Here is an 18763-nt window from a genome sequence, read left to right on the forward strand (position 1 = left end):
CGAATCCTACATTATGGAGACAAAAGACAATAAAATGTAAAAAAAAAATTGTATTATTTTTATATAATTTGGGAACATGAAAAAAAAACACATTTGTGGAATCAGATTAATAACAATTTAATGTCATTAAAAGTATCATTTTAGATTAAATAAATTATGACTATTTCCTTTCATTCATTTCAAGTTAGGGTAAGGGTTAGTCTACGTTCCATATCTATTTTCAGTCATTTATATGTATAACAAAGAAGTCATTCATAAGATACTGGGCCTTCCAGTCTGAAAGCCGAACAAACGTAGATCCAGGAAAATTTACATCTGGGAATACCTCGCTTGAAACAGCCTTGTTTCTCGTTCTCGTTGTTAGGGTCACAGCAAACATAAGTCCTCTAATGCCAATTTCTCACAATTTTGTCCTTCCCCTGGGCTCATCAAACTTCCTACAAAAGTACAAAACCTTCTTAATTTGTAAACTTTGTAGTTGAGAAAACAACAAGAGATAAACAAACCGTTCCTCTTTTTTCCTGACATCTTCTTACTCCATAGGAGTGTTCTTGTAAACAAACAAGTAAATATCTGACATACACAGACGTCTAGTAGGCTTCGGAGAATACTTCTACGGGAGCAATACAACTACACATGTATTTAAAGTGTTTCCTTTAGTAATAGTTTAAATCTACTTGAAAAACGAAAAGATCAGTAAGAACTTTACCATTGCTCGTTAAAATATGAACAAAATGTGTCGCAACAACAAATTAAGAATCAGTCAATCGTGTAATTACCTTCCAGTGAAAAGTTAAGAAAACTGGTCTGGACATAGCGTCAATTACATTAGTACTGTTTTGTCTGTACTATTCCCATACACCACTAATATAGGGTGTGCGAGTTTTGTGGTTAATATTAATTTTACTTCCTATACTCAGAAAAATATTGTGTCTAATTCTACGTTTTTCTCCAAAATGACATATCTGGTAGGCTTTGCCAGTTTTTGTTTCTATTTATTTATTAATGCGTACAGCCGTTGAGTCTGCGTACGTTTAATAAATAAAACAATTTAAATCTGTAAATGGTCAAGGAAAGTCATAAAACTGCTGGGTATCAACGCCTTAATCAGAAGAAAGGGTCTATGGCATGGTGAAATGGCAATATTGGATTGAGTGAGAGAATGCTGCAGCTGTTACATCCTTCACCTTGTAACAACATAATATATGTAAAAACAGGTAATGCTTTTTCTATGATATATTGCACTTTCATATTACAAGTAGAAGTATTTATTGCCCCGTGAAATAAGGTTTATGGATTAGCTTGGCAAAAACTAAGACTAGGCGGATGCTATATTATAGGAAGATGACGTTGAGAAGGTGTCGAATATGGCTGTTTACAAGTGAAATATGAAGAATATTTTTTTAAACGTAGTCGCCCAACAATTAAGAAAGAAGTCTTATGAGTATGTAAGACATCTTGCAAGTATATATTCTTTGAACAATTGCATATGTCAATACTCAACGTAAATACTAAGTTAACGTTTCAACTGACTCTTTCTGTACGTTATGTAAGATCCTAATCTGAAGCTTAAGTCTCTCAAACGCCATTGGACAAAATGAATTGTTGATACTGTGATGAAGTGAACATTAGTAATAAGTATATCAGGTACAATTTTAAAATCATTTCTACTCGGTTGATTTCAAGTAATTCTTTTCATCCAAGCAGGTAGAAAAGATGATGCCGAACAACATGTATTATCATAGGAAACAAAATGTAAGTAGATTTGCGAAAAATTGTTTTCCTTTTGTATTATCTTAATTGTATGACTTTCACTCGATTTCTTATCTTATATGTTATAGATTATAACAAAAGCTAATTGATCAATGTTAATAACCGGAGCTATTGGTTTACGCGTATCATCATCATGCGCTGAAGGAATTTGTAATTATAGCAGATGTGTACATTGCATTAAGAGTATCCCGATGGAGTCATGTTTTTGTCTAAGCTATTAGCGGAACGGCGCATTCCTGAAATACGGCTATGCCCATATTTCACCAAACCTTTCAATGTTACTTCACTGAACACTATAAATGAACTAATCTTGTTTGCAGGCATTTTTGGAGCCTTAAAATATGACAGTTTAAGACAACTACAGATCAACCTTTACACGAATAACTATGACCCATACACTTCTTTAAATGAAATTATTTTAAAAGTGTCTGCTGAAAATCCTAGTGCCCAACGGAGGCTTACAATCCTTCACACAAAACCAAATTACTCTATAGGGTATAATCATAAGTCTGCACAGGAAATTGAATATTGTCAGCAATATAATAGCTGATATTTATATTGCGATATTGTCTGTGAATCTCGGTACGAACATGGCACTGAAAGATCATACATAAGATAAGCAAAACATGAACTATATACTGCAATATTGTACATTAAGATAACATCTGCATTAGTTTGGTAAAAAAGAAAAGATTTTATTGAAAAAAGAAGGTAAAAGCTGTTATCAATACCAGAACGTCCCGTTTCTAGCGGTCACCTCGCAAACTTTTTGTTAAGATTTTTCGAATTTAAATGCGAATTATGCAGTCTGAACGATACAAACATAGATTTTGCGTTGTATTGTCAATACGTCTGCTTCTTGTGTACTCAACGAACGAAACAAAATGAAAGTGTCTGTATTTTTATCATATGGTACTCTGTTGTTGTTTTTTATACTTACAAACCGGAGTTGCAAAATGTGGGATTTTCAAATTTCTAGCGATGGCCAGATATCATTTATCCATGACATTCACTATGTTAAACTGTGATAAGTCCTTCAAATTACATAACTCCTTAATATAGTATAACTATTTGCTATGTTTTACCCCTCTTTGTATTGTTGACTGTATCATAAACTGTAGTGTTCAAATTAGATATGTAGATCCTTAGGATATACGGGATGTACAAATATTTTTGTTTCTTTTGTGTGTGATTTTTTCTTGTTTTTTTGTTTTGTATTATTAATATCCTTACAAAGTTAGCCAAAAAGTTGTATGTACCACGCGGCAGGAACATTGCGGCTGTATTAATCCACGTGGAGCAGTATATATATAAAGAGAGAAAATTGCATACAAATCTAAATATCGACGAAATTATACCTTAATATCGATAACATTCTTGTTTTTATTATGCACACTCGCACAAGTTTATATCAAACTTATGATTGATTTAGAACTTATGTTATAACTGTCACATACAATGTCTTTTGGTTCTATACATATTGTTGTGCTTAAGTCGAATAAAATTTCTGTTCTGTTCTGTTCTGTTTAATGTTATTCTCATTATTCTGTGTTTTTCAAGACGTACTCGTGAATATAAAACAGACGCCTGCTTTATCGGACTGCCTGGAATACCATTACAGATTAACAGTTATCCCTATCCATTGAAGTAGTATTAGATGTTATACTGTGGTTGAAATACTTGACCAGATCGCTGTTATGGTTAATTTCTAATATAAAAGGGGAAATGTTTCATGAGCCTCAGATATTTTTTCGGGGCAATTCCCTTCGCTATTTACTAAAACAAGATATTTTTTTAACTGATTGTAGCGGCTCACTTTATTCATCGCGGATTTTGAAATAATTGTGGCATACAAATACCCTCTTGGAAACTATCTATCATTGAGTGATAATGATAGTCAAGAAAATACTTCTACTTGTATTATGATAGTTGAGTTCTCTCTTTCTGTCAAAATAAAATATACACAGCCAAGTGATGGTCTGTTTTGTAGATTTTGTTCTGACGTTTCTTACTTGATGCTGGCATTGATACAGATACGTTCGTGAAATAAACGTTATAATAACATGAACCGTTTACTTCAGCTTTCTTTTTTAAACTACAAGTTTTCAAATTTGCATACCTAGGCTAAATACGCTTGTACAATGAGTACAGGGAAGGAATACATTCATAACAAAAACGAGTTGTATATGTAGGAGGATGTGTTTTTCATTCCCAAAACGGTGACAGTCAAACCTTATATGTAGCGAGATATACCCCGAACTTAATCGCAATACTAACCCTATGAGAGATGTTTTGACCTTTATATATCAACGGCCCGAGGCTGAAATGCCTGTATCTTGGTTGGTACCACGTAATTTTATTGTAATTGCAGAACGTCCCAAAAAAAACGAACCTTCCTAATATGTCTTGTTTAGCAGATGAAGACATAACGCTAAATGTATGTATGTCAAAACAGTGCATAGAATATATATTCAGTATTGTGTCTAAACATTATTATGTTTTTTCCTGTTATAGATGTATGCTAAGGTCAACCATCTTTGAGACATTTCATTCTTAGAATGGTCAAAGTCCTCATTTGTAAATGTGATCTTGTCCCGCGGAAGAATTATAAAAATATGTTAATGGCTTTTCTTTGGAGTCTTATTTCCGGTGTTCAAAATAGAAATGAAAGAAAACAACATAATGCTGTAAATTGTAGGTTTATGTCCAGGAAGACATTTTGATATCAAATTAGAATAGCATCTAATCGTCAACATCGATGGTATATTTGTACATCAAAATGTGCACATTTGTTCGATCAACTATATATATATATACTTAGGCCACGGATATATAGTGCCGTACGTTATTAAATAACTGCTAAATGACAGTCGTACAGCTGTTTGAAACGTTTTTTGCGAGAACACTGGAATATGGGTTAAACAAAGGTTTGCGAACAAGTCGTCATGTTCCTCAGCCTGCAGGCGTGATGTCAAAAGACAGGAGAGACCTTACATTGGCTGTCTTCAAAAGCGCAACCTTTGGATTTTTCGCGTTGTTTGCTTTGCTGAACATTATTGTTTACAATGAATATAAAGAGTTTCGTAGTTTCAAAGTGACAAGTTGGTATGTGTGCACCATGTTGAATACATTTGAGACATTATAATTTAAAATAAAATATTATAAACAAATATGCTGGGTTACTATTTAAAATAACAACAACACATGTATTGGTACTGGTGTGTTTATTGTCATTCGTTCTTCGAATACATCTAATAAACAACTTACGTAAATAAAATGAAATTGATTTATTTGTATTGTTTTCATCTAGAATGACACCTTGTTTGAATGGCTTGTAAACAAAAACAAACACAGATACAATCTAGACTAAGTGGTATAGTTTTCAATTTAAAAGTTTCCCAGTTCCCCAATTTAATATCCCGTTATTTTATACCAACATGCGCTATTCTTTCACGTGCAGGTGGGCTGTTCGGGGATGACGAGCCCGAGAACGTAATAAACGCTTTCAAGTACTCCGTCTATCGCGTAAGCAACGAACTGAAACGTCCACGTCACGTCGAACTCGTCTACGACATTCAGCGTATACCCATCGCAAACAGATTTGAAGCTTCTAAGATAGGTACACAATTGCCTTTATACTCAAATGGGGTTTCTTACACTTATACACTTTCTGTAATTTGAACTGTACATTGCATGCATTGCAATTTAGTATTGATATGACAAACTACAGAAACAAAGGACTATATCAGGCCATATATCATAAAAAGACCAACCACAGATGGGACTGGAACGGCACGTCAGATAGACTGGAATAATGTGATCACGATCATAAATTTTGCAATTACTCCACTGAACATGTTTCTGTAGCTTTTTGCATAAATATTAATCAGAATGGACAAAAAACAAACCATTTATTCGGGAAATAAAGCAAGTGTTTAGTATTAGTATTATGCTTTATAACAGCTGCGTAACATAATATGGTTTGCGGTCTGCCATTGACCGAATCTGCTAGAGATGAACATGCAATAGGATAAATGAGGGTTGAAGTAATTGTTAATAAGTTATCAATGTAAATATTGGTTCAAGGAATACTTCTAAACACACAACATTGACATACTGACAGAACATCATCATAAGAGCAACAAATCGTTCATTATTAGCCGAAAAAAGACCAATATACAGTTTTACGAGTTCGTTTAGGTAAAACTGCAAATTCTTGCCATTCTGTGAACGTAGAAAAAGGTCAAAGTTAATCAGGAGGTTGTCTGAACGGCAATTACATTCTAGCGTGTTTTAACACGGTATAGCAGTGATATGCACTCAGAAAGGGATCTATTGATATAAATGCTTATTAATCAGCGTACAATTTGTCTAATGACCTATGCATTGTTTGTCTCGTTTCGAGTGTCAAGGTTATTCGGCGTAAAATGTCGTCGTTTTTGCAGATGTATCTTTTATTTAGTGATTGTGTCATTCAGTATACAATAGTGTGGCTTGTGTCATGTGTGTCTCCTCAGCCTACAACATTGTGTTTGTGCGTCTGTTTAACTGTGGCCTTTGTTCATTGTCCCATTATACAAGATCGCAGTGAGATCAGTGCCCATTGGCGGTTTTTAGGTAGATTCCATTGCATCGTTCACAGGACGAAACAGTATGCGAATAATACTTTCTAAGAAAAACAAATTACTTTCATATATGATTTTATAAATGTGATTTATTGCTTATGTTGCTATATAAAATCTGCTCTGTTACGACTATTTTTATTTACAAATTTGAATACATCAATTAGAAATATTAGAAATATTCGTTGGAGTGTGTATTTAGATATTATTTATATTATTCACCATTCCGGTCTGTGAACAACTCGCCCTGTCTACCATGTGTACGTTTGGGCTGGTTAACCCGGATGTGGCGACATTTGCCGGCTCAGCCTACTCAAACCTCCACGTCCAACATATCGAAAACCGTGTAGACTCCAACGCCATCCTGCTATCCTCTTTTTCCATCAATGTATATCCAGCGTCTCAACATCTCGCCTAAGGAGTGCTGATTTCAAAACTCACATGCTCATGTGTACACGTTTAAAACGTTAACAAAATTAAATGCATGCATCGCCGAACCTATAGATGAATAATTGATTTATTGTTCTGCTATATATATAATCGGCGTACAGGTATTCGTTATAATTCAATGAGATGTGTGACTATCATCACTAGCGGTATGAGTGGGGGCGCAACCAGCGCGCGCCCCATCAAAAATCGGACAAATACATTTTTTATTTCAATATGGGAAAACAAAAGTAGTAAAATACGTTAAAATGCACCATTTCCGATTACAAATTGTTTAAATTTTCTGAAGGGAGTAATCTCAAACCCCCAAAAATATTGTTTGCCGTTTACTTTCGGTTATGATTTAGGATCGTATCTAAAACGGTTGCCCCCCTAAGTTACGCTCCTTCTAACGTCAATTACTGGATCCCTCCTGATCATTGCAGTACTTTTAGGCCTAGCAGTTGTATTATATTCAATTGCATTGTTGCGGGGTTTATTACAGAACGTTTCACATTATTGTTGGAACGTTCTTCTAAATTCAAGCACAAACCCAAATGTTTAAATATTTTTTATACTATCAATGTATGAGATGTGTGTCTATCATTGCATTACTCTTAAGCAAAGCGGGGTTTATTTCAGAACGTTTCACTGTATTGTTGGACCGTTCTTCTAAATTAAAAAAAAATATCTACCCTGCAAGTCTTTTGAAGGTGCAATCATTACTTATTTAAAGCAATGCTACTTCCGTCATGTCCGTTATTTTCCGGCAAGCGGATCATATCAACATGAGGGCGATCCTGAAGGAGGCCAAAAAAACACTGGCGTCACACCATTGTTGAACTCGACATCCCAGAAACGGCTCTGTTTCTGAAAATGGTTCGATACATTTGAATATACACACATGTCATAATATTCCTTCGTGTTGGTAAACTATTATTAATAGCATATTATCATCAGAAATGAATTCAAATCTTCTTCAAAAGATAGCCCTTCCCTGGAACTTATACAAGTAACAAAGTCGTATTCAACTTAAATATCAAAATGGTATTGTTCTTTGCATCTTACCTAGATGATTAATCTTTGAACATCATATGTTATCATCGCAACATAACCAACATCTGTATATTGGCAAGTGCCAAGGGGCCAAAATTTTCTACACAATTCTGGCAAAACTGTACAGAGTGTCTACACCAGCGTTGTTTCAGATCTAATCTACTTTACAGGCACTTCAAGAAGGCATAATTGATTCATACCATCACATTGTCATAAACAATTTGGTAATTACGACCTCACTTTAAGTCAAACACATAGCAAACGGCCATTTGAAACATGAAAATGATACAGAATGTGGATCTGAAAATACATACAAAATAAACACAATTGTTTGCTTTTTTGATAGATATAAAAAGGATATGTCTCTTATCGTCATATATTACACACGTTTAGTAAATTAATTCAGGAACATTGTTACTAAGTGAGCCTTTGACAAGTAAACTAAAATATTTCCTGGACAAGTGGCGTTGCCCATTGCCACTAAACCGGGTTTATGTTTAAACTTTTTGCTACTGAGCATGTTTCTGTAGCTTTTTGCATATATATTGATTTAAATTGTGTATTGTTTGACGAAGATTGTCATATTTGTTTTAAGCACATGTATTTTCTGGTCAAAAATAACAAAATATCTACATGTTTCACATGCTCTGATTTTATCCGGAATAATTATAAAATGCGCCTCTAATAGAAATAAAGATCTTTCAAGTATCTGTCGATTAGCCAATTTTTCTCCGTACTCTGCAACATTCACGGGCCACTTGGCCACAGACTGAAAAACACAAAAACAGAATATATATAAAAGCAGGTGTTGTTGTTTCATGTTGTTATATTAATTTAATAATGATGTATGATAGCAAGAACCAGACGCTGCAGCAACATTAAGTGTACAAAGCAGCAGGGTATTCAGTATATAAAACTACATGTATCAACAATAGAATCAGCATAATAATAATTGGCCATTGAAGCCCTTCGAAATAATCTTTTAAAATAGTTATGTCTTAGGAGCTGCAAGATGCATAATATATTTGTTAGTATGTATTTGTATGTTTCGAGACAGTTTACTCATCTCTGAACACAGTCAACCATGCTATCACATACTAATTTATTTCATACTTGTGTTCAGACAATTTTTATTTTATCCCATATTCCTATACAATAGGGTTTTTTATTAACTTTTCGTAACAAATTGTATTTCATTGAATCAAAATAACTTACGCAGTCTGTTTAGACCCCTGAATGAACTGCAATATCTCAAATATGCGTCTTGTTCTACGCGACAAGCAGAACTCAAATGAAAATAAAATTCATCAAATTTGCTTTGACATATGAATAACTGTCTGTAGACAACTTCCCATCATTATCATTAATGCTCATTACGTGTGTGCTTCGAGTCATAATAATAACATTAAACGCTTTCACTTCAGGACATGGAGCTATTAGACTTGGAGGATAACAGACACAATTTCGTGAATCTCACCGGTTTTAGACTACTTCATATGACTGAAAAGTTTACGAAAAATATTTTGTTTGTTATGGAACTCTCCCAAGAGAACACGCTACTTCCCATTTTAAATGGCACATCATTACCAGTAAGTGTTTTAAAAAAATATATATCATAGCGATAACTGAACGTTATATTGATTTTTTATCGGCGGCAGTACCTCCTTGTAAAAATACATGGACACGATTGTATGACGTGTTTTCTATTTTGGAAATAAATTTTTCTTATGATTTGGAATGTTTTGGTTACCAGCTTGATTAACATTTCTGATTGTATGCACCGGGCCTTTCATCATCGACAGCAAATCATAAACTTTTGTTTTGAAATCTCATTAACAATATCAATATAGCCAAGGTAATGCTTTTTTCCATACCAATGTGCATTAATATTTGACCCCGTGTATTTACTTACGCACACCCTGGTGTAAATGGAACGCTTTCAATTTGTGACGTCAGCAAATACCACATGTGATGACATTAATCCATGGACGGAAGGGAAACAGCTGTACAACTATATAAATAATGTAAGCGATTTATATATCGCCTTGATTAAATGTATTTGAATATTTATATTATATTTTCACAATGCCTTGCGGAGTTAAATCTACTTGTATCAACAACCATTTTTATACATAACTTGTATTCTTGAGCAGAATGTTATTGTTTTATTTAAGAACTAAAACTTTATTAACATACTAGACCTTTTCAGTTTTATAATGGTTAAAATGAAATGCTCGCATATTTCAGTTTTTGCTTAAAATTAACGATAGTGGTGGGTTATGAAGAAATAGTTCATTGACTACTTACATAAACCATCTTGATTTTTAAGCAATGCCAAATAAATGTTTGTTCCTAAAGATTCACATCACGGGTTTAACTGGACCATTTTGCTTAGGCGACTGAACTTTAAGCTGGGAGAGGAAGGATTGAGGAGGGTGCGTAGAGACAAGATTAAGAAAATTAGCTGGTTTAAGTTTAAAGATACACTCTTACTCCAAAATTAGATTTACCACATTTAATAATATTGTTTCAATAGTCCAAAAAGGATGAATTATTGTCGAAAACAATGGTTCTTATGAAGGATGCCGTGTTTAAATAGAAGGAAATGAGCATAAAACACAGTATTTCTACCTTATGAGACTTTAGCAGACCACAGTAAATATTTTAGCATTAACCAATCATTTAATATTTTTGCGCTTTCTGCTTTTAAATACACGATTACAATCTTGTTAAAGGTTATTAATATTTTCCATAAGTGAATTATTTAGTAAGTAGATAAAGGTTTATCAGTCAAAACTGATGTTTGTTATACATTTGTATGTAATGATTTTGAATAAGAGTGTCACTTTAAGCTTCTGGCTATAGCCTGTTTCAGTAGCTTTTCATATAAATATTAGCAATATGGTAGGAAATTCCCAACAGCATCGTGTCTTTCAGTAGTATGACTACCTTACTTGTAAACATACAAACAACTGTTTTACCGTGCCAGTGTCATGGTCAGTTCCATTGTTCGTGACCAATCCTCAAGCCACAATTTGTCAATTGATCATACTTTGCCAATTATGCAACCACCGATCAACCATAATTATGTGATATCCCATGGTAATTATTTAAAACTTCGATAAAGTCAGTATAACATATATGAATACTGAAAACATATGCGATGTCCGAATGTGTATGAGATAAAATGTAACTGCAATTTTGAAACAAATTTAAACAAATCCTTCGGCTGTGTTTGAACCTGAACAACAGACATAGATTTGGAAAACGTCAGACATCGAACCTATATTTAGAAATATGTTAATTGTAGTAAATTTCATATTTCAGTCTGGATTCTGGGCCCCCGGATACGGCCTGAACATAACCCAGAGCATATTTCTGGCAAAGGGGATGTTCGGCAACAAAACCCTTCTGGTTTCTACCCTCCTGTTAAGAAGATCTACCATATAAGGACATGAATAAAAACTTTTCACATAGTTCTGTTAACCAAAGAAAGATCGATTGATAGAATAACGGGCAATGTTGCATTAACCTTAAATAACAACGCACAGGGACACATAACCTTTTCATTTTTTGAATAAATTGCTAGAGGGCGCTAGCATTATTGTAAATTCCTTTTTAGGCTTTATTGCGTGTTTTTGAATATCTTTTCAGAATCTATTTTTATTGATACAGTCGTGAACAAACTCAATGAATCAGAAGTTTCATTGACATTAAAACTGTATAGTAGTTGAGCATGTTGGGTTTAAACAATATTTATTGTATAAGAATGCATTAAGCAAACATATATTACATCCATAATAAGTATAAAATGAGGACTTATGTTTATACCTCTTTCCTCAAAGGATGGAATGTTTTTGCTGATGTTTGCAATAAGCTCATGAATATGGTACCGTATGTCACGCATTATCCAGATATTCACATCAAGTACACAGTATTTATTAATCATAGACACGTATTCATAATAAGCAATTTTCGAATTGCGAAAATCGACATTTATCACTTTTTCGTATCGTTTTCCCACTGTCTGTCATTGCCTTTGCGTGATTTTATGACATGTAATAAGTATCAATAAGACTCTTACTGCAGTCGGCTACATAGATCCTACTGTCATTATCTATACACGCATGATGTCAAATGTCGTAAAACTTGTTATAAACAAATCATCATATATAAGACAATACAAGATTTATAGTGTAGTCATTATATATATTTCTAGCTTGTTTTGAGCTTGACCTTCTCATCGTAGACCATTGTTCCTAGATTGTGTGGAACATCGTTGCTGGGACACGTGAAAACCTGTTGCTAGGAGGCGAAGAACATTAATGCTAGAATGCGTTAACATTATCGCGCTTATCACTGTATCAAAATCAAAAGTGTCAACCATACCCAAACAACTCTTTTCAAACTATATGTATGTATCTGAAGGATTACCTTGCCATATTGTATTTCATTAAGAAGTTGATATTTCTAAAGCATTTGTAATTCCTGTTTTGAATCCGAATATAATGTTTAATACAGTAATAGAAGCATGTCTATCTTAAAGGGGCTGTCTCACGTATGATAAAATAGCGAGAAAAAAAGAAAATTGTCGAAAACTGATATAAACTTGGCATCAATGTGTACAATGCATTGAAACTTACTAACTGAAGTACCACATAGTTTACAATTTATTTAAGTTTAGCAGTTATTTCGTATTTTTCCATTATTTTTTTTTACTGGGTATGTCTACAAGGTATAATTCATTCCTTATGCGTGATTGGCTAGTCGGTGTTATCAAGTGATATTACCGAGGTAGGTGTATAGCTTAATTATGTCACCCGATTAGTATAAGCCTTTGCAGCTCAGTGAGTAAGACGCTGGACTTCAATTTTGGCGACGCGGGTTCGAACCCGGTCTCCGACACAACTTTTTGTTTACATTTTGGTGCTTTTTTTAAAAAAAATTATGATATCAAAGCGTAACACATTCTATTAGATAATTGTCCTGGGATTCATTACAGGAAAAAAAATTGGTGCAAGTCTGTGACACAGTCCCTTTAATATATGTAAAATACATTCACATTTCATTTCGACCAGGGGTATTGCTATCCTACTAAAGCAAATCGCTTTGTGTCTTTCACATCTCCAAAACAGCGGCTGTAAAAATAATTTCAACTGTCGAGAAAATTCCTATGTGAAGTGTTCGAGTAAAGTTTTTAAGATCAAATTAAAAGCAGAACGAATGTCTTAAGCAATTTGCTGTGTTAATACATATAATCAACTCTTGATGGATAGACTAAGACAGGTTATTTGCCTAGTACGATACGAGCTAATACTAACAAGGCTTGAACCATGGTGATGTGACGACAGAGGCGATGTCAGACGACAAATTCACGGAGGCTTGCTGAGTTTCTATATCTTTAACTTTTTCTTTCACAATGCCTTATATTTCAGCCGTAAAAAGAAGAGAAACAGCTTCTGCATTTTCGCCTGCATGTTTTCAAAATATACAATACCGATAGAGCAGCAAATGATATATTTGTAACTAGTGTCTACAAGTAGCTTCATTTCGTGTTTAGGCAGAAGAGGCAGTTGTTAATCATGTTTACACATATATCGTTCGTTGACGAAACAAAGACAACCAATTTTGCGTTTTTTATACAGTTTAAAGTTAGATTTTATTGCTTCCCTTTTTTAATAAAAGAATACAAACAGTACACTAGAAAGCTTTGTTGCCAACAAACATGTTGTTGTGAATTGCAAACACTCGAATATCAACAACTTTTTTAAATTGAATGGACACTCCAGTGACAAGCCCAGTAATATCTAGCGTATAGAGTCAACTTTCCACTCTGCGAGATTTCATCAATAGTCAAGCTTAGGTCGAAAATTCGAATTATCTCTCAGGCTGTCTTTTTTGCTTTCATCGTTTTTGACATTAAAGCGTTTTTTATAGACTTTTTATCTTATCCAGTGGTGTTTTCTGATTATTCTTCATTCTTAAACTTTATCATTTTCCAATTTGATATTGTGTAGCAAGCAGGTTGAACTAGATGTTTGTCTTTGATATAAACATACTCAAATGAACTTACTTATTTCTTTAATTCTCTCCTGAATTTTATTTTGATAGGGTTAATTGACTCTCCGACTGTTTGCATATTTTATTACTTCGAATTTACTTCACAGCATATTTATCGTATTACCATAAGTAAAATACATTATAAAAATCGCTGTTTAATAACTTACACATACAAAACAAACAGTACAGGTTATTTTAACAGCATGAGGTTTAGAACTGTTGTTGATCATTGGTGCAAAAAAACAAGATGGTAAATTTGCACTTAAAGAAACAACAATCCGTTTGCTGATTTGAAATAATTTACCGCTAAAGTACATGGTTTAAGTTTTTACATTCAGTAAGTGATGAGAAATCTTTTTTTGTACATGGTGGTTCATTTGCAGAGCACATGAGAAACGTGTGTGTTTATACTTACTGCATTCCTAACTAGAGAGAACACAATTATTGATAGTTTTCGTTTGAATTGTTTAAGTACGTCTAACAGGCTTTGCGAAGTATAAGTACATATGAAGGGTGGTTAAACATTACAAAGACCTTATATATACCTATTTAAACAAAACTCATTTCGTTTTATCTGCAAATGGTTTGTACAATTCCATCAAGACGTCGACGCTCATGATTTTTTTGTTTTCCTCAGACAATTTTCATTATGTTTGAAATTTATATACAATATCACAAGGAAAGCGAACATCAGCCGAAATATTAACTGCCCCTTTTAATAACAAAATAATAATAATAATAATAACTTTATTTAAAGAAGGTTACACATTAAGTCATCATATTATAAACAAACATAAAACACGACTTATTTACAATAAGTTTTGAAGATGTTTTTTTTCGCCCGTTGTAAAGCATTTACGACAGACGACAATGCAATACAATTTGTACGATGCATGCCTTTTCCTCAAATCTTTTGTAATTTGATGTATTATCATCGTGTTAAAACTTGCAAAACGAAGTTATCATATATACCATATTTTCAACGAATTTAAACTCTGTAATTGACCAAAGGTAAGAAAACGACACTTAAAAACGAAATTTAACGAGTTAAACATCTTGATACAGAATCGCTCTAATATATTTGCTTTGAAAAAAACTTGTTTACACGTGCTTCCTGGAAAATTACGAATCATTGAAATCTGTTATCAACTGGCAGTGGTTTCATATGTGTGCAAAATCTCACAACGATTCGGGAATTTGCACATTTTAGTGTTTTCATGTGTTGCAGTAATTCAGTAAAGTATTCAATCTACCATAAATAACATTTAACCCTATACATGATGGCGTGTTCAAGATTTTGCAGTTCAAATATGTCAACACCCAAAACTCTTTTTGGAAAGCGGTACGAACAGAGGGACTAAAATTCTTCTTTAAAAGGGTAATAACTAATATATCAAATAAGTCATTTAATAAATATTGGAGTCGAAAAGTCCAAAACGTATGTGTTTTGTTTTGATCAAATTATATTGTCCACAATATTACTTCCAATTGATCTATTCTGAGTATCAGGACAACGAGAGGTGCCAGCAAAGTGCATTGCCTACAAAAATGGGATAATGTGTATGTTGCATCAATAAAGACTTGCTGTTAAGAATTTCAATAAAGACTTGCTGTTAAGAATTGTGCGTAAAACAACAGGTAATAAATTCGAGAAGTCCATATTGTTTACTTTCATATGTAAACTTGTAAACTTGTTAAATTTTACATTCGCCTGAGGGAGAAGTCCATGTGGTATAGCAATAATGTTCGGAAATATCCAAACGAAACACTTCCTAGCATACACGTTACTCGCGTCGTTGCAAAGATGGCAACAATACAATTGAAATTCTGACGGAATAGATATATAAATAATAAATAAGCATTGTCTCTGGATAAAAAGTCTGTAAAGAATACAGCAGGAAGAACAAGAAAGTTCATGGTCTTTTTCTCCACATATGTTATAGTTCAAAATTCTATCGTAGTATGTGTCTAGATAAGTTGATAACATGAATTATATACAACGCGTGCGGTTTATTCAACAATGGTGTTAATGCATATTAGTGTGTCTGTGTATGCGATTGGCAACAACAAGTATCCACTCAAACTAATTGCATTTGACAATGTCTGAAGTGTTGATAGGTCAGGAGACGGATTTGGCTGGCGATATAGCAATTAAAATACTTTAGATGGCCAAAGTCACGAAACCACGTACGAAACCAAAGTCATGGTTGTTTTTAAATCCATTTTAATTCTTAGTACTCACTCACATTTTCCGTTCGAATTTATCTTTTAAATCTAACAGACAATCAAGTGAATTTAGGAATATAATAATTAACAATAGGTGTTACAATGCATCAAATTCAATCTAATTCGCAATCATTTGAAACTAAACGACTATTTCATTAGCTCACATTGAACTTGGCGTTAAAGAATACTTTTCGAAGATATATTTAATTATAAAAACACCCTGATTTCCTAGGAATAAACAATAAACAATAAACATTCAGTTTTGTAAAAGATGCAAAGTGATTCAACTTATTTATTTTTAGACCAGCTCAAATAAAATTTGACATGATAGCTCTTTGATTCTTGTTCTTCGAAAAATCCTTTCGAATTAATGACATTGGAAACAAGACGCAGAATGTATTTAAAAAGTTAAAAACGTGTTCTAGATTGTATAACTTTTTTCTTTTTACTCTAGACTTCGATGCGGTTTTAGAGTTTATTCTTTGAACATCTGTTTTCCAAATTGACATTTATTTCATGGGATGATTCAAACAGTTAAGTTGCCTCTGCAATTGTGTTCAATTTGATTTATTTGTTTACAGTGTACCTGTCTCTCTTTGACCCCCTTCAATGGATAATAGAAATAAAACGAAAGTTAAAGGACAATCCCAGTTGTCCACAAAAGACTCGTTTTAAACGGCATAAGACTAGGGCCTTACATACAAATGACAGGGAAGTCCATTACAGGCGGAACAAGTTAGTATTAATGACAAATCAACGGCTATTACCTTTCTCTTACCATAGGCTCATTATGGAATGTGAGTAATTGGGTTTAGTTAGTGTTCAAATGTTTACACCTCAACTTCCATTCCTTAAATGAACGGTTTCTCTGCAATGGAGAATAATTTCAAATGAACATCTTCGGAAACTCACCGCATATTTATAAATTGAAACTTGTTAATGTTTGAATAACGTCAGCAGGCCACGAATATCTTTATCAACATGTTTTTTGTTGGTAATTAGTTAAATTAATTGTTGTGTTTGCGTTTCTATTTAAGTTAAAAAGCGTTCACAAATATATACTATAAACTGAAAAAAACAATTCCAGCCTCTTATGACGTTATTTAATAAACTCTTCCCGGATATGAACGGGTCGTCCTTTTAAAGAGTGGCAGAGAAAGAATAACTTTAAAGTTTGCTTACCATTATAGATTAATTGCTTATTCAACAATTAAGCAAATAAAAATTAAACTAAGGGTATGTATTGTAATACATACTTTCAATATTTATTATGATAGAGTGAAAATTAAGAAGAAACATAAAGGATAAAGTATCATCATCAATTACAGATATATACTTTAATTCGATGTCTAATCCATTGAAACACAATACCATCACCTTGATGTTTAAGCAGAATGTATACAATACGAATATGATTTAAATATTAGCCAGGGATCTACATTCATCAATAATAAATTGCTTTCTAAGAGTTCCTGAGTATACAACAAAACTGACAGATGATGCATATGTACTCTGAAAGTAAATTGAATTTACATCGTAAATACTTAATGGATAGTCTGAATGCAAATTTCTTTAACAATTGTATAAGTAAACTATTCACATGAATGTAAACGGTTCTCTTGGGATTTGTAGGGAAATCATGTTCATTTAGTTGCACTTACTGAACGGACATTTCATTCACAGCAATATTCGGCGATGCGGCATATATCATTGGCATTGTTAACTAACAGACTTTATCAACGAAATACCTGCATAATTTAAACGGCTTTGCTCAGTAAATCCCTTGTTTAATTCAATGAAATACTTTTCATCAATTTAGAAGTACATGTATTGCGTTTTAAAGCATATCAGTGTATCGACATCAATATCAAACTTATCAAGGAAAGCAAAGAAAAGGACTTTACCGTTACAATCAACGTGTCTTCAATAAAATACACTAATTAGATATTAATGTGGCCCGGCGGCACGAGGTACATTATTTACTTACTACTTACTGTCGATGATGTTATCACTCACTCAATGGCATTGTGCAGCCATATATTGCACTGTTAGATACACAAGTTGCATTTTCTTCTATTTCCTAGCTTGGACGCGACATGTAAATGCTTTCAATATTGAAAATAGGCAGCAACCGCTACGCAGAAAACTGCCCGGCAATGTGTGTTTTCCTTTGTTTCACTTCTTTCATTTCAGTTCTGCTTTACATAATGTCAGGACAACAGGTTTGCTTTTTAATCAATATTTTACTTGATGTAGTTTGCATTTAATTGTATTTGCTTCATCTTTGAGGCCGGAAATATCTAATCCAAAATAATAGTATAATTACCCAAAGGTTGAATAAGAATGTTGTATCTGCTTTCTTTATTTTATGCCACTAAGAACCTTTTTGCTTGCATCTCATATTATGTAGGCGATAAATGACACATCAGACATGATCTTGGGTTAATTTATCTCCAACTTATCACATGGGCAGCCACGGAAATGCAGTATATTTAATTCAGAAGAAATTTCTCTTTATGTGAAACTGAAAAATGCTTTCATCGACGAAAACTACAGGGAGGAATGTTGTCGGTTGTGGCCTCTATGTCTTATTAGCGACA

General features: G+C 33.3%; 1 pseudogene; it reads left to right on the top strand.

The window, feature by feature from the left end:
• The first annotated feature begins 4636 nt into the window (after window positions 1-4636).
• Window positions 4637-11327, top strand: LOC128237598 (uncharacterized; annotated as a pseudogene).
• The last annotated feature ends 7436 nt before the right edge of the window (window positions 11328-18763 follow it).

The sequence above is a fragment of the Mya arenaria genome, chromosome 6, assembly GCF_026914265.1.
Source record: "Mya arenaria isolate MELC-2E11 chromosome 6, ASM2691426v1".
Taxonomy (NCBI): Eukaryota; Metazoa; Mollusca; class Bivalvia; order Myida; family Myidae; genus Mya; species Mya arenaria.